General features: G+C 37.6%; 1 long non-coding RNA gene across 14 annotated transcripts in view; it reads right to left on the bottom strand.

The window, feature by feature from the left end:
• LOC106968797 (uncharacterized) overlaps positions 1 to 22,804 on the bottom strand; it is a 231,146-nt gene that overhangs the window by 173,500 nt on the left and 34,842 nt on the right. For 9 of the 14 annotated variants that reach the window (XR_008299657.1, XR_008299658.1, XR_008299649.1 and 6 more), the window contains 2 exons: positions 3,887 to 3,932; positions 2,944 to 3,331 (listed from right to left, as the gene is read on the bottom strand). The exons of 2 other annotated variants lie outside the window; for them this stretch is intronic. This is a non-coding gene — a long non-coding RNA (uncharacterized LOC106968797). The remainder of the gene's footprint in view (positions 1 to 2,943; positions 3,332 to 3,886; positions 3,933 to 22,804) is intronic. 3 more of the 14 variants (XR_008299661.1, XR_008299665.1, XR_008299679.1) reach the window with 3 other exon arrangements.

The following is a 22,804-nucleotide window of genomic DNA, read 5'->3' as shown; positions in this document are numbered from 1 at the left end:
AGACATAATATTAAATGGATAATAATTTTCAAGTAAGGCCCAGACAAAGATGTCATCAAAGATACATACTTACATTTTTTACTTAAATCAAGGAGGTACTATTTCTCCTCCTTGAAGAGGTCTCATGAAGGAAAGGCATCACATGGCTAGATCAGAAGGGTATTTTACCTTTTTTGAGCTCCATCCTTCAGAACAAAACCCAAGAAAAAGTCTCACTGAGGCTTCCAGCGACCACCTTAAAGGAAGTTTGGAGTTATATACCAGAGATTACTGCTGGGACAATTTGCAAACTTTGGAAAATTGTCCAGTTTATTTATCTCATTGAACTCTTTTTTCCAAAATGATTACTTGAAAACTCATAAAGAGAAAAGGACCGGGGTGCCTGTCTTCAGGCATATTAAAGAAAAGGGAGCTATGTTTTTGTTTTTTTGTTTTTCATTTTTTTACCAACCATGCCACATGGAGAGAATAAAGACCTTTGATGACCCAGTTGGCAGTGGGAGGGTCTAAAAGAAAAGTTCAGTGTTAAGGGAACAAGTTAACTAAGGTAAGTGGCCAAACTATGTGGCAAAATAGAATTGAAACGACCTAGAGCTGATTGGAGCCTGTCTCAACAAACAGTAGAACACTGCACTGTCTCCAGTGGGACACAGAGATGATTGACCAAAGGACATGCACTCCAGTTGCTCCATAGGAGTGGTTCTTGAAATGTGGTTCCCAGGCCAAAACATTATCATCACCAGGGAGCTCATTTGATGTGCAAATGATGCAGCCCCATTCCGGACCTACTGAACCAAAAACTCTGGGGACGAGGCCCAGCCATCTGTATTTTAACAAGCCTCCAGGTGATTACGGTATCCGCTAAAGTTTGCAAACCACTAAGGAAGAAGATTTGGCTCATTATGGAATTTCACCTCAGGAGGTACTTTTCTCCTGATGCAAGGTAAAAACAAAAACAAGTTTATTAGGAAGTCACTGTGCTGAGAGAGCTAGACAAAATGATTCATTTCCTCAATATTCACCAACAGAAAGTATCACCAAAGAAGAAAGGCAAATAATTCATTGAACAATCATGAGTCATCACTCTCAATAACATCTATACCCTATGTATATTGCTGCACAATCCACATTTGTTTGCTGACAGTTTTACTTGTTAACCAAAACTCACTATAAATGATATAAAAATAGGACTTAAAATTAGTGAAACTTACCATATCAGTTAGCAATGAATTTGGCTGAAAACAACATATGCCTAAGATAAACACATATTATTCATTCCAGTCAGGCACATTAAAGAATAAAAAAAGAAAATTAAGAAAAAGAATCCAGACTCTGGTTATCAGTGAAGTATAAGGCACTGATGTCCTAAAATGAAAGGTTAAGTATTCAAATATACTCATGAACTTATTTCAAATGTGACAAATGCTACTGCTCAAGACACTGGTAAACATGTGTACATTCTAATGAGATGGAAAAATAAAGAAAAAACAGTACACATGTTCACACCCAAAACCATCTGAAACCATGATGTTTTGTTACCCAGATTGTGTTACATGAATTTTTTTATTTAAATTTTTCATAACAAATAACCAATGTCCTTATCATTATATCATATAGAGCCCAATTTCAAACTTTTTTCTTTCTTCAGACATTGAGTACCTCAGAAAAGGAAGAAATATTTTTAAACAAACATTTTTATTGAAGAAAAAGAAACACAAGGCCTCTCCCATTAGTAGAAATAAATCCCATGAGCCTGCATAAAGGTAGCTAAGCCATAGATAAAAGCAGACTCCCGGCTGCAAAACATTACACAAATGTCAATGATGCTGGATTAATGCCAAAACTCCTCAGCAAGAGGTACTGACAGCATGAGTCACATAGCTTTGCACAGTGAGAGGGAAGAAGAGGCAGTCCTGGAATTCTATCTGCTATAACCATGGTAGGTGATAGCAGACATTCCTCATCTTCAAGTGCTTAAAATTTTTCTTTATTACAACAATGATAACTCGGAGAAGATACTAATGTTGGTGGGGAAGGTGGTGGGTGACACCAAAGCAGCAAATGGTTTCAATTTCGTTCATACATTTCTCTTTCCAACCTTGCTGTGTTCAGAGACACCTAATTACATCACCATATGTTTCGAAAAGAACATTTTTTCACTGCATCTAAAACAAACATATGGTGAAATGTTTTTTCAGTGTCATCTTTTAAATAAAGTGAAGAAGAATTGACATAGTATATAATACTTCTAATATACAAGAAGTTTGAAGACCTTTGAGATCTGACATCAGAATAGAAGGATTAATAATTTTCTTGACATATTTTTGCATGTTTGATTAATTAATTGGTGTCTTGAGACTATGTCATTTTATATCAAGATCTGAATGTACATGGGTTAATTTAGTAATGGAGATCATTTTAATTGGATTCAAAATTGGGGTATATGTCTCTGAGGATCTTAACTCAGAGTAGTTGGTCAGGGTAGTCAAAAGTATTAATTAATGCACTTCAGAATATTAACTTATTTTCTAACTGCTTTATGGTCCTCAGAAGTTCATAAAGTTTTCCTCTCAGCACCAACTTATTATGCCCATACATTTGGGTGTTATAAAAGGTTAGTCAAATGTAAAATGACAAAAAAAAAAAGCAAAAAAATGTTCATCATAGGCCTTCTGTTACTGATTTTTAAATTAGTTTACTAAAAATGTACTTGCAGCATCTGGAAGAAAGTCAACTGTGTGTTTCTTGGATAGCTAAATCTACTTTCTATCAAATAGCAATGCATCAGCCAGCATTATCAAATTAAGCCATTTAAACAATGATTTTTGTCAATCTGTTTTGGAAATATATGTGTCAAAACACATGTCAAGTGGTTTGGAGGTCAGAAAACATGACAATTAGTTGTGGCTCTTCGAATGATTTTTGCAACTCTGACCAAGTTACCTGGTCTTTTTGTGTCAGGTGCCCTTATCTGTAAAATGCTGCTGCACTCTGACGCTGCCATGGTTCATTAGAGTCTGGGTCTGTGAAACCTGCAGAGAGAAGAGATTGGGCCTATTTGCTAACTCTCTTGTGCTTATTGAGATACTACCAATCACTTAAGGACACCAAGTACAAGGTATTGCACACCCTGCAGTTTGCAGATATGAGGTTTGGAGAAATTCTGTAGCCATGTCAGTCCTAACAATAACCGGAAGCCAGCCTCACAGTGCTCCAATACGCATCAGTGAATTCCAATCTATTCCAAGAAACCTCCTGAGGTAAGGCAAGTGGTCCAGGAATACCTTCCAGGCAACATGCAAGGGATGCTGGGCGTACCATGAGTCCTGCTCTATGAGAAAACAAAGCATAGTCCTTTATGCACATTGTCCTCTGTTTTATATTCTTGTTGCATGGGTGAGTAAAGGCTCTTCATTATTATCTAGAACTAGAGGGAGACAAAGCCTCACCAGTATTTGACGTGGCCTATAAGGCCCTACATGGTTTGACCACCTGCTTACTTCTAATATCACCTACCTTGGCTAGCATTGGGGATCCCCTCACCCTCCATGCTCCAGTCAGAACAGCCATCTTGCCCTCTGCTTCAGGACCTTGGTACCTGAGGCTTCCTCTAGAAGGCTCCAATTACATGCTCCACAGGCTCCCACACAGTCTTGATCTAGTAACTCACTCAAATCTATTAAAGTATCACTTTCTCAGAGAACCCTTCCATGATCCCCAAGTCTAGATCAGATTTGTTTGTGATGGACACTAAACAATGTGATCCTTTCCTTGACTTACCTACATTTGTAATTATGATTCATTGATGGAATTATTTCAGTAATGTGTGTCTCTACAACCCAATGGTAACATCCATGAGAGTGTATAGTTTGAGCCTTCTACTCACCAGTTCTGTCATTTAAGGTCATAGTTGCAAACATCGGAAACCAATTCTGAAAGATTTACAAGATGGTATAGATAGAGGTTAAAAACTTATGTCTAGCACCAAGCTCCCTGGGTTTGAATCCTGACTCTGCCATTTATTACTCTATGGCCTTGGACTCGTTCCTTAACCTCTGTGTGCTTCAGCTTTTTCATATGTTAAATGGGGATAATAAGAGAATTTACCTATTAGAACTGTAGTGAGGATTGAATGAGTTTATTCAGATAAAATGCTCAGTAAGAAGAGAACAAAGCAAATATTAAATACCCAATAAATTTAAGCCATTACTGTATAAGCAGAAAATAAAATGCATTAGTATTTATTTTAAGGGTTATTAATATAATAATTAAATACTGTCAAAAGGTTATTGGGTAATAGTCTATGATTCTGGAAAAGACAAAACCCTAGGAATAGAAGACAGATTAGGGCTTGGGGTAGATGAAGAGTAACTACAAAGAAGTGGTATGAGGAATCTGAGGCATGATGGAACTGTTCGATAGCATGACTGTGGTGGTGAGTCCATACTTCACATGTCAGAATCCAGAGAAATGTCTACCATGAAGAGTGAATTTGTTGCATATGAATTTAAAAAATGAAGTTACTTAACAGCTCATATTTTTATCACTGCAATATTAGAGAACCAGACCTAGAAACTGAGCAAAAATTATTAAAAAGCAAGTCCACACTGAGAATCACAGCCCAAAGTAGTTCCATGGGGACAAGGCACCACCACTGCTAGATGCTGGACACCAGAGGACACACTACCACTATCAAGTAGAGCAGGGAATGTGCTAAGCTCCACTGGGTCTCACTGCCCCCGTGTCCCTAACTGCCCTTGAAGACTGGATACTAAAACTTCCATGGCAACCACCGGCCAGCTGAGAGGATTTTCTGCCCTTACTTCTTGGGCCACTAGCTGCTGACTGAAAGTCAAGGTGGGTGCAAAAAAATTAGCCAAGCCTAGATCACACAGACATATCTTAGCTGCAAGGGAGGATGGATACACGAGTGTCAGTTTCAGTTCTATAATTACAGGCAAATGCCACCCCCAACCACATTAATAAGGTAGAAAATCATCCTGAACAGAGGGATGGGTTCAGATGCTGGGAATCCAAAATAAAAACTAATACAAAAGAAACAGGTCAATAATAGTTTTCAATAAACACTTGTTGAATCAGATTTATAACAGAGAGGTAAAATTAGGACTTTCAGAAAAGCAGTTCTTATTAACAAATAACTTAAGTGGTACCTAAGTTTTTCCTGTCCAATTTAAACATAAACCAGCATTTAACAGGAAGCAGCATGTTCTAGTGGAGAGGGAACCAGGCGACCAGAGATCTTGAATTCACAAACACCTGGACCCCCCTTAAGGCTTTATTCTCATCTCTACCAAACAAAAATTGTTTGATACTACACAAAATTGTTGTGATGCTGAAACAAGGGGAAAATGATGAAAGTTTTTAAAACTCTAAAATCCTACGTAAATTTATTAGGGAAAAAAAATGGTACCTTTAAAATGATTTTAGTCTCTGTGTGCTGAAATGGTAAGGTCTCCAAGCTTTGTTTGCTGGACAAGAAATCACTATCATTCTGCTCATATTTCCATGGCAGCCCACGGGACAGGGCACACTCCTCTGCCATGCTCCCAAGCCACCTCTCCACCTGCTTCCCAGCCACTCTTCTGTGTCTCAGGAGAGGACGAATTGTTAGTGTCATCGGCCTCATTCCTGGATCAAATTTTACTGGTGGCAGGGCTACTACTCTTAAAAAGCTAGAAGACTTCCACTGGCTTTCTATCGCTTCCTGCTCCTATGCTGTCAGTTCACAGAGCAGAGCCTGGCTCAGGCACAGGCCAGCCATGAGTATCCATGGACCAGCTAGGCAACAGGACTGAGACAGGAAGCAGGGAGCAAAAAGCCCTGCTTAGACTTCTTGGTCTCTCCCTCACAGACCACTGTCACTACATAAGGCAAACTTCCTTCTAAAGATAGGGGCACTTGCCCAGCTATCCTCTTTTAGAAGTCATTAACTAATTTGCTCCCCTCTTCCTCCCCTCCCCGACTGAGGTATTGTTTCTTAGTCAAGAGTCCTTGAGACCACACCTGGAACTAATATAATGTTGAATGTTAATTATAGTGGGCTTAGGTAATCATCATCATCATCATCATCATCATCATCATCATCATCATCTCCAACTCAGAAAAAAAAGTCCTGGAGAGAAGGTGGATCAGTGGTGGGGTTTAGCATTAAACTTCCACCCAAAATAGCAACATTTTTTAGATGAAGAAAGGAAAGCTTTAGAACAATATCTATAATTCTGTTTCTGTCAAAGTTAAAATATCCCCAAACTCTTTGCATGTCCTTATATGATTATGAGAAGAATTTTGTAAAAAGTCAGGAAGGATGCAAACCAAACTCTAACCATGCCTGCCATTCAAGAGGAGAATGGGATGGAGAAAGAGAGGGAAAATGTGAAGAGAGATGTTGGCTTTTTCCTCTGTATAGTTCCGTATATTGTTACATTTTTACAATGAGCAGATATCCATATCTTATGTGTAAGGGTTTTAAAAGATAAGGTTTACTAGTTTTTAATACACAGAAAAATAACTTGCTATTGAATGTCAGAAATCTAAGAAACAACAAATCTTGTACACAAAGGATTTCCTTAAGCAAATGTACGGACTTATCTAAAACACAATCTCTCCACCTACCCACCCCCTGAAAAACCCTAAGAACTATAGGAATTTGTAAGAAAAGCCAGTAAAGATATGTTACAAAATAATTCCTATTTTAGGTTTTACCCTTGGTTTGCTTTACTTGCTGTCACCTCTGTGTGGGCCTTTCCTAGAACCAGAGTGTCAAACAATAGCTATTTTGAGTGGTGGATGAAGGATTATGAATTCTCTAAGAACAAGAGAGGCCATAGTTTGCCAAAACAGGAAATGATGTTTGTCTTCTCTACCCAGGGGGTATTTGTACCTAATGCTACATACCAAATATATATATATATATATATATACACACACATACATATATATGTATATATATATACACACATATATATACGTGTATATATATATGTGTATATACACATATGTATATGTGTATATGTATATATGTATATGTATATATATACATATGTATATGTATATATATACATATGTATATGTATATATATACATATGTATATGTATATATATTCTATATGTACATATATATATATTCTATATATACCTAGACACAGAGCACACATATGTACACATATATATTAACATAATTCACACAAAATGATACCTGACTCCTTGGCATCAACACAAATGTTGTAAACTAGGTAACAACATTAGATACCATTGATTGAAGACAATTCTGGCCAGTTAAATACACTGTCATTTAACCTGTAACTTACTAGGTAGGTATAATGACCTGAACTATATCTCCCCCCCCCACCCCTTCATATGTTGAAGTCCTAACCCCCAGGATCTCAGAACATGACTCTATTTGAAGCTAGGGTCTAAAATGGTTATTAAGGTAAAAATGAGGTCATGTGGGTGGGCCCTAATCCAATATGGCTATTGTCCTTATAAAAAGAAGAGATAAGGACACACACATCGAAGCAATACCTTGTGAAGACACTGGAGGACAACAACTATCTTTTTTTTTTTTTTAATGTTTATTTATTTTTTGAGAGACAGACAGAGAGACAGAGTACGAGCAGGGGAGGGGCAGAGAGAGAGGGAGACACAGAATCTGAAGCAGGCTCCAGGCTCTGAGCTGACAGCACAGAGCGCCACATGGGGTTCAAACCCACAAACTAAAAGATCATGACCTGAGCCAAAGTTGGACGCTCAACCGACTGAGCCACCCAGGCACCTCGACAACAACCATCTTTAAGCCAAGGAGAAAGGCCTTACTTGGACTTCCAGCCTCTAGAATTGTGAAAATAAATTCCTGTTCTTTAAACACCCAGTCTACATAGTTTATTATGGCAGCTTTAGTAAACTAATACAGTAGGTTAGTTATTTTATCCTACTACCTGATTCTTCTGAGATTTACTCAAGTCCTGCTAGTGTAATGGATATCTGTTTTGGTTAACAGTACCCTGTTCTTTCTAAGGGTTTCTATTCCATGGAGTCCTGAGAGGTCTACTACAACAAAGAGTAAGCACATGATCAAGACTATGCTATGTTAAAATTCCTCCCCACCGCAACTGGCCCAGGGAAGACTTCCAGCCCACGCTTTCAATCAGCCTTTCTCTCTTAGGATGTAAAACCTGAGTAGAGTCACACAAGGTGGAAGGACTTTGTCAACTCTAGTACCCTAAACAGACTTTCCATGAGTTTTTACCATAGAGATCCCTGGAGCCACCCTGGTTGTTGACCTTCCTAAGGCCTTACATTTTTAATTTTTTCTCTGTTTCTGACTCAATTCATTTCCATTTTTGGCCTAAACTCACTAGACACAGTCTTAGTTCCTTAAAGCCAAAAACACCTCGGTGATACACATATTATTTTGTACAATGGAGTCTCTCACATGATAGTCTCTTAATAAATGGGATAATTGTATATTCTTGGGCTCCTTAAGGAAAAATGCTTAAAATATACTGCAAAATAGAACCCTTCATCACACCTATCCAATGTGACGATGCCATTTCACGGATGAGAAAGTCAAAGAACAGATGCTAACACACAAACAGACTTTGCAACACATCAAACAGAACTTACTAAGAATATTAGGGGCAAAAAAACCAACAACATGGAATTCTGCATTGAACTGCAGAAGTATACAATTTTCTCAACAACCAGGTACCTGTAGCACACTATGACACAGCTAATCACAAGCTGGTGAGTAAATGAGCTCCAGAGTTTTGCAATGATAACTTTGCCCTACTGAACTCTCACACAAAACCCAATGGTTTCTACAGAGAATCCACTTCATTACCAATCATTACTTAATATCATGACTTGGTAATACAATTTTAAGATCATTTTCAATAGTACTGTTTCCTGATATCCCTACACAAGTAATACGCAAAAAAGTTATATTTGCCAAAGCAGTGATTTACCACAGTGGAAACCACTTATTCTGTACTTATTACTTATATCACTTGCACTTTGTTGGCATAAAGTTTATAAAAAAAACACTCTCCCAATCCCCTATCATTTACAATTTTTAAATTGCCTAGATCCAGATAATACAATTAAATCTCTGAATTAACATAACCCTTTTCTGCTTAAATTTTAAAACATCAATATAGCTTTCATTTACTTTTCCATCCTCCTTCAATATTAGAAATTAAATTTCATTAGCTGGCTTTTTTTAAATACCTGGGAGATTTTTATTTGAGGTCTCTGCTTTTCTGTACCCAAAGAACTACTACAATACCTTTCAAAAGCTGCATAAGCCACAACTTAAACCGATTTGATCATTCATGAAACAGGTACCATGCACACTGCCAGCTTGCTACCTTGATTAGTAAGTATTAGGAATGACCTTTTTACATTCCAGGGAAGTAAATCACCTCCTGAGGTCGGTTAACTAATGGAATCAGCAGGAAACCCTTATTATCATAACCTACACCTAAGGAAGTTTGCAGGTGTCCCCATTACTAGCTACTGAGCTAACAGTTATTTGCCCAACTGCAAATCTACAAATCAAACTCTCTCCTTTCCTCTCCCTCCCGCCTCTTTTCCCCCTCTCTCCCCTCTCATCACCTCTTCCCCCTCCCACACCACCCGCTTTGGCTTCTGAATGTTTTCATTTCAATATTCTGGATCAGTCCATTTCAACTCAACTTAGCTTCCAAGTAGAGACAAACACAGGAAGAGAAAATGGCTATGACTTATGAGGTCCTAAAAGCCTCTGTGGTGCTTTTTCCTTTATGTAACAGTTAACAATGTCCCCAAATTCCCACACTGATTACCCCAGGAGAAGTTTAAGGCCTGGTCTCTCCAGATCAACGCTGTGAAAGTATACACAGCTGCAGTGGAAAGGTAGCACATGAATTGCCATTAACATGGTAGACAATCATGTACTAGGGAAGAAAAACCCAAACAGTAAGTAGTATAGACAGACATTTAGCCCTGACATGAACCAGTCATCAGTAGAACCACAGATTTAAAGATGGGAGTGAAGAAATAAGATAGTGTAAGGAAGTTATGATCTGGAAAGAGGTAAGGAAAAGTCTGCACACTACAGTAAACTGCCCCAGTGAGAATGATAGGGGCAGACTCATATTTGTATGGTCTGTAGAGTTACATACTTTTTTTTCAAATGGCACAGAAGTATTTGTTTAGAATGAGAAAAGAAATAATGATGTATTCATTTTTAAAAGCTGACAAATATGACAGACTTTCAATATTGTTTTTCCACATTTTTAATCTGCATACTCCTTGACCACTTCTTCAAATGACAACAATTAAGTCATATTTTCTATAAAAAGAATACAAAAGAATAATCTTCTAGCACAGTGGATAGATTTCAGGGTTGTTGTTTTGTTGTTGCTTTTTTTTTTAAATCACTGCTGGATTCTAAAAGTTTCTTTTAATTTCACAATGCCTGATCTTTTTCTAATCCAACAAAACCTCTTTTTCCTATATGATTAGTTTCTGGTTCTATACCTTTCAAACATTGTTTCTCACCACAGCCTACATACCTTCAGTGCCAAGAACACATTCACACCGCAACACGCTGCCCGGTCTCGCACCTTCAAATCCAGCTGCCACTGTCAGAAGCAGTTTTACACTTCTTATACAAGTAATACACTGTGTTTGTTTATGAGCTCACACGGTGAAACACAGAACACACATCAATTTTTGCATCATAAAATTTCTCTGTAACCAAGTTATGAGATACAGAAGCATTGAGAGTATCAGACAAATCTACACCCACTTTTAATTGTACATTAAATGGAGTAAAGAACATGAATTTGCTGATAATTTCCTCACCAGAGCACTTGCTTCTTGTGTGATTTGGCTTCCTTCCAGCCCTTTTTAGATAGTAATGCTGACCAAATTATCCTGTTATTCAGAAAACTCAATGAAACATTAGATCATATTTATTTCCAATAATTAAATTCATACCCAGCTGCCGAACAAGAAAAGCATTCTTTCTAACGCAAACCAAAATCAGTTTTTAAAAGACATTGGTCACAAAGAGTGCATGTAATGAACCAGAATATTCCACATTTAAAGCTACACATAGTCATGTAGACAACTATGGATTCATTAATTTGCAGGCAGTAAGGGGAAGTCCTATTCACATTATTTCATTCTTATAAAATGTAATGTTCTACCATAAACTAAACAGTTTACTAAAGAAGTGATAATCATCCCAGAGTGCCTACTATAGAAGCCCGATTTAAAAACCACAAAATAAAAACAATATTTCCATAGACTTAATTGAAAGCATCTATTCACCCTATTCGTAGGATAGCTATGAAATTTTTGATCTGTGTCACAATGACTTTATAAAATTAAAACGCTATATGGGTTTTTTACTCTGAATTTAATAATTTACTAAAATGGAAATCTAACAATACTTCTTTATCACTCATTTGGTCCTTTAGGAAATTCCCAGAGAAAAGAAAGTTTAGAAGTTCAAGACAAAATAAATGTTTTAAAGCTTGCTTTAATTAAAAACAATCGTAAAATGTTAAAGACAGCTGTTTTCAATCATGGATGCATATTAGAATCACCTGGGGAGTTTTTAAAACAACTACTGTCCAGACCACACCCCAGACAAATTAATTAGAAATTTCTGCATATAAGACCCAGGTACCAGTATTTGTAAAGTCCCAAGTGATTCTGGTATGTATTAAGAATTACAAATAATTGCTTTATAGGGACATCTGAGTGGTTCACTCAGTTAAACCTCCAACTCTTGATTTTGGTTCAGGTCTCAATCTCATGTTTAGTGGGATCAATCCCCATGACCTGTTCTGCTGCGCTGACAGCACAGAGCCTGCTTGCGATTCTCTCTCCCTCTCTCCCCACACCTACCCCTCCCTCAAAATAAATAAATAAACTTTAAAAAAAAGAACAATTGTTTTATACTATGTTATAATCAGCTGGCAGGCAAGAACAGACAACACATTTAAGAATATTTGCTATGGGGGCGCCTGGGTGGGGCAGTCGGTTAAGCGTCCGACTTCAGCTCAGGTCATGATCTCGCGGTCCGTGAGTTCGAGCCCCGCGTCAGGCTCTGGGCTGATGGCTCAGAGCCTGGAGCCTGCTTCTGATTCTGTGTCTCCCTCTCTCTCTGCCCCTCCCCCGTTCATGCTCTGTCTCTCTCTGTCCCAAAAATAAATAAAAAAACGTTGAAAAAAAATTAAAAAAAAAAGAATATTTGCTATGATTTCATTCAGAGGGAAAAGCTATACAAAGTACCAAAGTGATTTGGTACCCAGCCTCTCCAGATGGCAAGAGGTTCTCAAAGCAGGAATAAGAAGGGTAAAGATTATTTCAATGTGGCTCTAAGACTTTTTGATAAGACTTCAGAAAAACTGACCCTCTCCACTAGACAAGCAGGCTTCTATGATGAACATGGGCTTTGTCTCACATACCCTGACAGGCAGGCAGGCCAGGGATGGACCTCTTACAGAGATTTGTGGATGTGGCTTTTATTTAATTGAATAAACCCCAACAAGATTTATAGAAAGCCCACAAAACTTTTAGAAAAATTGTACTAACAAAAGCACCCCCAACTTAGACTAAAGGGGATGAGGGAGAAGAGCCCATAGTGCTACCACTGTTCTACAGACAGTTGGGAGAGGGCTTCTCTGGCCACCGCCACACGGGCCATGGATGAGGAGGAATGACACAGAGGGAAGATCTGGTGCCCAGAGAGATCTCAGAATTGTTAATAGTCAGAGTACGTGTTTCCTATCACTACTGTAAAAAGTTAGCACACATTTTTTTTTAATGTTTATTTATTTTTGAGAGACAAAGAAAGATAGAGCATAAGCAGAGAAGGGGCAGAGAGAGAGAGAAGGAGACACAGAATCCGAAACAGGCTCCAGGCTCTGAGCCGTCAGCACAGAACCCAACATGGGCTCGAACTCAAGAGCCAGGAGATCATGACCTGAGCCAAAGTCAGACACTTAACCGACTGAGCCACCCAGGTGCTCCAAAAGTTAGCACACATTTAGTGGATAAACACAAATTTATGATCTTACAGTTCTCTGGATCAGAAACCCAGTATGAGCTTTACCAAAATAAAACCAAGCTTTCAGCAGGGCTCTGTTTCCTTCTAGTTCTGGTTACTGGCAAAATTCAGTACCCTAAGATTACAGGAATGAGTTCCCTATTTTCGTGCTGGCTGTAAATGGAAGGCCTAATCCAGCTTCTAGAGGTCATCACATTCCTTGGCTAATAGCCTCATTCTCCATCTTCAAAGCCAGCAGCAGCCTCTGGCTGGCTCACTTTTCTGTCTTCCTCTTCCACTTTTAAGGATTCAGGTTACTAGATTGGCCTACCTGGACAATCCAGAATAATCTTCCATCTCAACTCCTTAACTTTAACATATCTGCAAACCTTCCTTTTGTCATGTAAGGTAACAATACTCACAGGTTCTGGGAATTAAGATATGGACATCTTTGGGAGCCTTTTTTCTATGTACGTTGACCACTATTGATCACTAAGTGCTATAGGCTTTCTGTTGTCCTTTTGAATGGGAATGTCTACTTTGGTGATCTTATCTCTCTGTTCTACCAGGGTACAAGTAAGGGTGGCAACAGGAAGGGCTGGCGTGGCAAAGAGGGACAGATAACTGCTCTTTTTAATGCACAAGTCTTCAGAGAAACTGGATCTGAACTCAAGGAGCTGTACCCAAACAACCTCAACCATGTATGAGGAGCCTCAGCCACATCTGGATCTGATTCAGATGAAGAGCTCTTTAATTTTGAACTGATGCTGTAGCAGAATAACATTTTGTAGGACCTTGGAATATTTTGCATGTGAGAGGGATATAAATAATCTGCAACCAGAAGGCAGCCTGTGGTAGACTGAAGATGACTGATATTTTTTGCTACTGCTCCCATGACAGGTGGAATCCACATCCCCTCCCTTTAAATCTTGTGACTGCTTTGACCAACAGAGTACGGCAGAAGTGATGCAATATGACTTCCTCAGCCAATTATTGTGCCTGTCAATACCAATGCTCAAAAAACATGTGTCAAGTGAGTGGATAAACAAAAAGCCTACCCTTTGAAGGAGTCAAGGAAGAAGATTATCTTAAACATTAATAATTGTGTAAGGTCATATAACCACTTATTGGAGACTTACTATGTGCCAGGCAGTATGCTATGTGCTTTAAATCATGTATCATAATTTTATTATCTGCACTTGATAGATGAGAGCAGAGAGATTAAGAAATGTGAATATAATTACATGGTAAGTGGCTTCACGGGTATTCACACCTGGGTCCCTGTAATGCCAAGAGTCTCCTTCCTTTCTCTCCTTCTTTCCTCCTTTTTCTTTCTTTTCTTTTTCTTTCTTTCTTTCTTTCTTTCTTTCTTTCTTTCTTTCTTTCTTTCCATTTCTCTTCTTTTCTTTTCTTTTCTTTTTTCAATAGGGAGAGTGCGAGCAGGGGAGAAGAGCAGAGGGAGGGAGACAGAGAGAGAATCTCAAGCAGGCTCCAGGTCCAGCACAGAGCTTGATGCAGGGCTCGATCTCCCAACCCTGGGATCATGACCTGAGCCGAAACCAAGAGTTAAGACTCTCAACCAACTGAGCCACGCAGGTGCCCCTCTTTTCTTTTTAAATTCCTATTAAGTTATTCACATACATGGCAAAAACAAAACCACAAACACCACAAATCAGTGAAAAAGAGTCGAAACTATGTCTCCCTGTCATCACTAATCCTAGTCTCTATTCCTCTCCACAAAGAAAAGCACCACTGCTAGTTTCCTGTGTATCATCCTAAATATACACTAGGGCATTTTTTTTACACAAATGGTAGTATTTTTTTTAATGTTTATTTTTATTTTTGAAAGAGAGGGAGTGCAAGCAGAGGAGATGCAGACAGTGGTGGTGGGGGTGTAAGGAGAGTACAGAGGGTCTGAAGCGGGCTCTGTGCTGACAGCAGAGAGCCTGATGTGGGTCTCAAACTCATGAACCACAATATTATGACCTGAGCCAAAGTTGGATGCTCAACTGAATGAGCCACCCAGGAACCCCACAAATGGTAGTATTTTAAACATAATAATTCAACTTTTTTTCATATAGCCATGTCTCCAAAATCTTTAAACAATATACTGCATCCACACACACACCTACAGAGGTAAAACCTGGGAATCTCAAAGTAATTTGAGGCAGTCTGTTTGTTTAGACAATAAAGCAATTCATGTGGCCAAAACAAGTATTTTATTCCTCCATTTTTTTTCAGATATTGAATATCTTACAGATATTTAAGATTTAAATATCTTTCAGATATTTAAGATTTAAATATCTTAAATATCTATTCCATACTTCATAATAGTTTAGGGGCATCAAGTATTATGTTCATTAAGAAAATGAAAAAACACATGATGTAATTTAAATAGTAATATTAAAATTTTATTCAAGATATAGATGCCTATAGAATCTTGAACAAAGGATAAATGGAAGAGGTTTATGTCTGACACTATCTACTGATTTTTACTAACCACTAGGGAAATAATATGAGACATATATAAGGAAAACACATGGGCATTTTCCACAGAGTTATGAAATATTTATTCTTAAACATCCTGTACCTATAGCTAATTATCATATGGAAAAAATTATCTTGGCCATCTTTTATGCTGTGTTTGTTTCCATCTATTATTGATGCAAAATAAAATTTGAGTGTTCTAAAGACATAGCAGAAAAGTTTTATTAGTAAAAAGAAGAAAATAAAAAATTCACAAAGGATGAAAGGAAGATTTTACAATATGAAAAATTAATTCAGTACTTCAAGAATAACTCCCCTGGAATAGGCATTTATATTGAAAAATATGAGAAAATTATCAAACTGCATCTTTCAGGATCAATTTGGCTGATAAATGTCACACATAATAAAACTATCAATTAATAAAACCTGTCTTTCCTTTAGAAGTAGGGAAACAAATGGCCCAAATGTTTGGTTGTAAATTTTTCATCACACCTGAGTAGCTTATACATCAAGGTGACACACTAAATAATAGATATACACAAATAATTCACATTTGTCTTAGTATGGATTTCGCCCAGAAACATACTCTGCATCAAGGATTCTCATGCAAGTAGCTCATTTGAGAGGAGATCCCAGGAAAAACTGTGGTGGGGTGGGAAGTCAGAGAGGGGTGTTTTATCAAGGCAGTTAGCACTGTGGGCAATCAGACTTGATAGCCCCTAAAAAAAAAAACTCTGTTGGTGTTGAACATGCCTAACCTATCAGTATTTATCCACTAATTATCATGGTTGAGGACTGATCCCCAAAAGTGTTGATTGTGGACACTTTAGATCTGCTGAGAATACAGGCAAGGGTGCTCAGACCCAGAGAAAGCCCTCAGTGACAAGGCCTTTGCACTACAGGGGTGGAACCTGAGGGAATATGAACAGTCTTGACTATAGTATTTTAAACCAGGGGCAGGCAAATGTTTTCTGTAAATGTCCAGAAGGTAAGTATTTCAGGCTTTGCAGGCCATTTGCAGCTGCTCAACTGTGCAGTTGTACCACAAAAGCAGTCATAGAGAATACACATACATAAACATGGCTGTGTATCAATAAAACTTTAGTTATAAGCACTGTCATTTGAATTTCATGTAATTTTCATAGGTTACAAAATGTCACTCTTCTTTTAATTTTTTTCAGCCACTTAAAAACTCAAAAATTATTCTTAGTTTGCAGCTATACAAAACAGGTGGTATGCTGTGTTTGGCCCACTGGCCACAGTTTCCAACTCCTGTTTTAGTCCACAAAGATATTTACTGAACCTAAATAAAATCCCATGGGAGATAACATTCGCTTTGTAAGAATATCATATAATATTTAATAACCAACCTAACATAAAAACTGCCCTAATGTTTTGAAAATAGTTTATTCCCATATTAGTTTATTGATCTACAATGAACTTACTAATGAGTTGTTAAAGGGAACATATGCATGAAAATCCACATGACATAAATGATCTCATGTTTGTTTAAAAGCAGAGAGGTCGGGGCGCTTCGGTAGCTCAGTCCATAAAGCTCAGGTCCAGCTCTCGCAGTTTGTGAGTTGGAGCCCCACACTGGGCTCTGTGCTGACAGCTCGGAGCCTGGAGCGTGCTTCAGATTCTGTGTCTCCCTCTCTCTCTGCCCCTCCCCCACCTCTCTCTCTCTCAAAAATAAACATTAAAAATTTTTTAAATAAATAAAGTGGATAGTTCATCTAACCTGTTCTTTTAAGTCACAATCTTATATCTGATGACTGAAAAAGAAATATATATATATATATACATATATATATATATATATGAATTCCCTTATGACAGTTTTTCATCAGTCTTTAGTGCACTATACTAATCTTCATATTTAAATTAATTATGAAGTAGGGGCACCTGGGTGGCTCAGTCGGTTGGGCGGCCGACTTCGGCTCAGGTCATGATCTTGCGGTCTGTGAGTTCAAGCCCCGCATCGACTCTGTGCTGACAGCTCAGAGCCTGGAGCCTGTTTCAGATTCTGTGTCTCCCTCTCTCTAATCCTCCCCTGTTCATGCTCTGTCTCTCTCTGTCTCAAAAATAAATAAACGTTAAAAAAATTTTAAATTAATTATGAAGTGTACATAACATAATCTAAATAAGCAAGTTCAGAATGTCATTTTATAGAAGGAACTTGGGTGAAATTCTTGGAAGGCAGGGCTAATCTTGGGCTCTGTTTGCATAAGAAGCATGTTATTTTTCTTTAGGTCTCAAATTTGGGATTAATATATAGGACAGAGGGAAGAAATGCTGTATATCACAGAAAGGTATAAAATCTCCTCCTGAAAGTGTCTCTTTATGCCAACACTACACAAGGCAAAAGAGAGAACTTAAGTGCAAATCTTCCACACAAGGCATATTAACTTGGGGAACCCATATGATGTCTCTGATCATCATTTATTTTTTAAAATAGTCATTAAACACCATAATGCAGAAAGCACCTTGCTTGATGCTGGAGTCAGTCAGATCCTGCTTTTTAAGAGCCAAATATTTAAAAGAAGATGTGGGGTATGAATATTACTGAGCCATAAAAAATAACAAAAATCTTGCCATTTGCAATGACATGGATGAAGCTGGAGAGTACCGTGCTAAATGAAATCAGTCAGTCAGAGAAAAACAAATACCACAGGATCTCACTCATATGTGGGATTTAAGAAACACAACAAATGAGCAAAGGGAGGGAAAAAAGAGAGCGAGTGGAAAACCAAGAAACAGACGTTTAACTATAGAGAACTGATGGTTATCAGAGAGGGGAGGGGGATGGGTGAAACAGGTGATGAGAACTGAGGAGGGCACTTGTGATGGAGCACCAGGTGTCTTGTGGAAGTGTTGGATAACTATATTGCACACCTGAAACTTATATTACACTGTATTGTAACTAAGTGGCATTTAAATAAAAACTTAAAAAATAAATTTAAAAAATGAAAGTCCAATATTTAGTGGACAGATCACAATTCAATATCAGTGGTCAATTAAACATGTGCACAATGAAGTGTGGGAATCTCAGAAAAGAGAGTGACCATCAAGCCTTACACAGAAAATATTTCAGCTAATTCCTAAAGGATAAGCATGGCAGGGCATGTTGTGAGAAAGAGTTTAGAATTTCTCCCGCAAACAAACAGATGAAAGCTCTCTGAGATGGACTGTGACAAGGAGCTATAGCATAGGCAGCAAGGGTATGATAAGGAATCAGATTGAGAGACATATCTGAGCTAACATTGGCTGTACTTCACTGATTAGATACAGGATGAAACAGAATAGTAGTCAGTGAGGAGTCACACTGCTAGCAGATTTAGTGGACAGGTGAACTGTGTTGACATCAATTGAGATATATTATACAGAAAGAAAAGAATTTGTGAGAAAATCACAGTGTGCCTTTGAAAAAATGTTTAAGTTACCTGCATTATACCCAGAATAGTCACAGTAACACTGCAGCCTAATATTAAAAGAAATGTCTGGGATAAAGGGTTAGATTTAGTAGTCTCTATTCCATGGAGAGCTGTAAGAGAAAATAAAAGAGGCTGAAGATAAAATTCTGGCAGACACAAAATAGTCCTGTTTGTAAAATGGATATAATTGTGGGCTCCAGAGAAAGCATTCAGAATTCACAGGAATCCTTTAAGAGGTTCTGTTGAACATTATTTGTTGATTCAGCCAGTATCTATCATATTTGTTCTAAGTATCAAGCCCAGGGCTAGGTCCTCACAAGTTTGCAGCAATGAACTAGAAAGAGAAATTCAGTGAGTCATGGAACTTAGTCTATGTGAAGACACACTTAACAAGTAAACAAAGCGGTAAAATAATCCAGACTGTTCCAAGTACTAGGAAGAAAATGAACAGAGTACTATGATATAGAGAATAACAAGGGACGTACTTATTTTTGTTTTTAATTATGGCTTGTCAAGACCAAATTTCTCTGAGGAGTTTTCATTTAAGCTAAGACCTGAAAGAAACAGTGGAGGAAACATTCTAGGAAGATGATAGCAAGTACAAAATCCTTTTTTAAGGAAGAGCTTGATCCGTTCTCAAAACTACCAGAATGCCTGCATGACTAGCAAATGGGAAGCAAGATAGAAATAAAGATGGAGGCAGGGGACAGATCTTATAAACTCAGGTAAAATATGAGGCTAAGATTTGAGGGGAGGGGAGGGGAGGGGAGGGGAGGGGGGAGGGGAGGGGAGGGAAGGGAAGGGAAGGGAAGGGAAGGGAAGGGAAGGGAAGGGAAGGGAAGGGAAGGGAAGGGAAGGGAAGGGAAGGGAAGGGAGAAAGAAAGAGAGAAAGAAAGAAAGGGAAAGAAAGAAAGAAAGAAAGAAAGAAAGAAAGAAAGAAAGAAAGAAAGAAAGAAAGAAAGAAAGAGAAAGAAGTTTTTTTATTTTATTAGCTATATTGATAGCTGTGTAATTTTCAGAGAAAATAAATACCCAAGAAAAGATACATTTGGGGCTAAAATCTAGAATTTTATTTGTACATATTAGTTTGAAGTATGTACAGGGTGCCAAGTGGGAATGTCAAAAAGGCATGCGGGTATACAAGTCTAGAGTTGAGAGGAAAGGTTTGACTGAAGAAATACTCTGGGGGTTATTTGTCCTACTTGTGATATTGTAAGGTATGAGAAGAAATGAGGTTCTCCGAGAAGAATGATACATCATTCAGTGAATGTTTGCTAAATGAATGAGTGAATAAATTTATATAGGTCTTTTAAATCAGGCAGATAAAGATTCAAATCTTGACTGTGCCACTTGTGAGTTGTGTGACAGGATAAACAATTTAACCAAGCTAAGCACAATTTTCTCATCTGTAAACATGGAAACAATAAAAAATGCCTCACTTGGTCATTTTAGAAAGTTACACCTGTAACTTGTAAAACTTTTTACACTTGTAAAACATTAGCAAGTTACAGGTGTAAAGTAACATTTAGAAAGTTACAGGTGTAAACATCTAGAAAGTTACAGGTGTAAAGCGCCTAACAGTGCATGGCATATAACAAAGTCTGATAAATGTTAACTCTTCACCACCTCACTTCCCCAATACCCCAATGTCATAGGTGAAACTTCTTACTGTATCTTTACCAAAGACTTGTATGTGCCAAGCAGCAAATTATCTCCTCTCCCTTCTGCCTTTTTCTTCCTTCCTTCCTTCCTCTTTCCCTCTCTCTCTCTCCTTTCTCTTTCTCTTTTCTTTCTTTCTATTAAAACCCATTGAGCATCTACTTAACATTTAATGCTTCCTTTGGTTACTGAAGACACAGTAATGAACAAAAGTATGGTAGGAAAGAACACAAATGACTCTGCTTTTCATTGTCCCAAAAGTAAAATTAAATCAAATACCTACATACTCTAACAATGATAAAAGTCAGTCACTACAAAAGAAAAAGATCGAAAAAAATCTGTTAAATCAGTTTTTCTAGGATAACTTCATAAATGAGCAATTGCAATCACTCTGTTAAAATAAAGTTACCTTTCCCCCAAAACATTCACATTTGTGTCCTTAATGTCTTAGACTTAATTCCTGGGACAGTTAAAACTGAGTTGACACTGCCTAATATGAAGGGTGGCTGTGGGGAGTAAAGGAGACCACCTACCTAAAAGATCTTGCACAATGCTGAGTACAAAGGAGACACTAACAAAGTTATTTCCAGCTCCCTTCCCCTTTTTCTTAGTGTATTTAAAAAATTTCTGATATTACACACACACACACACACACACACACACACACCTAGCTCAAACTTTTCTAGATCTGAAAAAACTAATTTAAATTTTATTGAACAGAGACAAATATGAGTTTTTTTGTAAATCTTTTATATTAAGAAAAAGGTGATCATTTTAACTGTGTAAGTCTCTCAAAACCAAGTATAAATATCAAAAACTCAGGACTGAAATTCTGTCATGTAACTAGTTTATACTGTACAGAAGTATGTCTTAATTTTATATGCACAAGTTCTTTAAATTGCACTTGAAAAATTTTTACTTATTTAATTAATACTATTATGAGCAAGTGTAAAGTTATTCACAATATTTCTTGAAAAACAAGGTCACAAAAGGGAATCTGAAAAGCTGGTATTTGGCCAGCAGATGGCGCCAACCTCCCAAATATCTTTTTGCTAGGCAAACAACACAGCATTCAAGTTAATTTAGAGCTCTGAGGTTAGTTGCTTCTTCTGTGTTTTTGTGGTATATGTACAACCATCCTAATTATTTCCTATGGGTCAAGACTCCTTTATGGGATCCTATCAGATTCCTGCTTTAGCTTTTCATTTTTTTTTTTAATTTTTTTAACATTTACTCATCTTTGAGAGACAGAGAGCAAGTGGGGGAGGAGCAGAGAGAGAGGGAGACACAGAATCTGAAGCAGGCTCTAGGCTCTGAGCGGTGTCAGCACAGAGCCCGATGCAAGACTCGAACTCACTCAAACTCATTGACTGTGAAATCAAGACCTGAGCCGAAGTAGGACAATTAACCGACTGAGCCACCCAGGTGCCCCATAGTTATTCATATTTTAATCTGTTGAGTTTTCAAGATACTTTTTCACTGCCAGAACTTTACCACATAAATTCGGTGAAGAATTTGTTCATTAAATGTTAGACCATGAATGAAGTAAAAATTAAAAATGTTAAATAAAATTGCTCCCAGATGTTAAATGTTAGTTATTTTAAATCCACAGTAACATGATAGAAACTGATTCAAATCAGCTTTCTCAAAATCATTAAGGTTTGTAGTAGGAAGAGGAATTTTAGATGTATTAATGAGACTTGAAAATTTCATTCTTGAGGACTGCATAGCTGCTTCTTTTCAAAAGAGTTTAAACTTCATATGTGTTTTAGTTTTCAACTTGCCAGTTTCAATATACTCAGGTGTGTTTTTTAAATCTGTCCTACATGTTCCTGCATGTTGCTATGAGACTCTGAGTCTTTATTGTTGATCTCACTGAAAAGATTCAGGTTTGATTTTTAATTCCAGCATAATTAATATACAGTATTATATTCATTTCAGGTATACAACACAGTAATTCAACAATTCCATATAGTACTCAGTGCTCACCAAGATAAGTGTACTCTTAATCTCCTTTACCTATCTCACCCATAACCCCATCCACCTCCCTTCCAGTAACCATCTGTTTATTCTCCATAGTTAGAAGTCTGCTTTTTGATTTGTCTCGTTATTCTTTTTGTTTTTTTCTTAAATTCTACCTATGAATGAAATCACATGGTAC

Source organism: Acinonyx jubatus, chromosome A1, assembly GCF_027475565.1.
Source record: "Acinonyx jubatus isolate Ajub_Pintada_27869175 chromosome A1, VMU_Ajub_asm_v1.0, whole genome shotgun sequence".
In the NCBI taxonomy this organism is placed as follows: Eukaryota; Metazoa; Chordata; class Mammalia; order Carnivora; family Felidae; genus Acinonyx; species Acinonyx jubatus.
The sequence above is the reverse complement of the archived record's forward strand: the minus strand, read 5'-3'. Positions and strand labels throughout refer to the sequence as shown.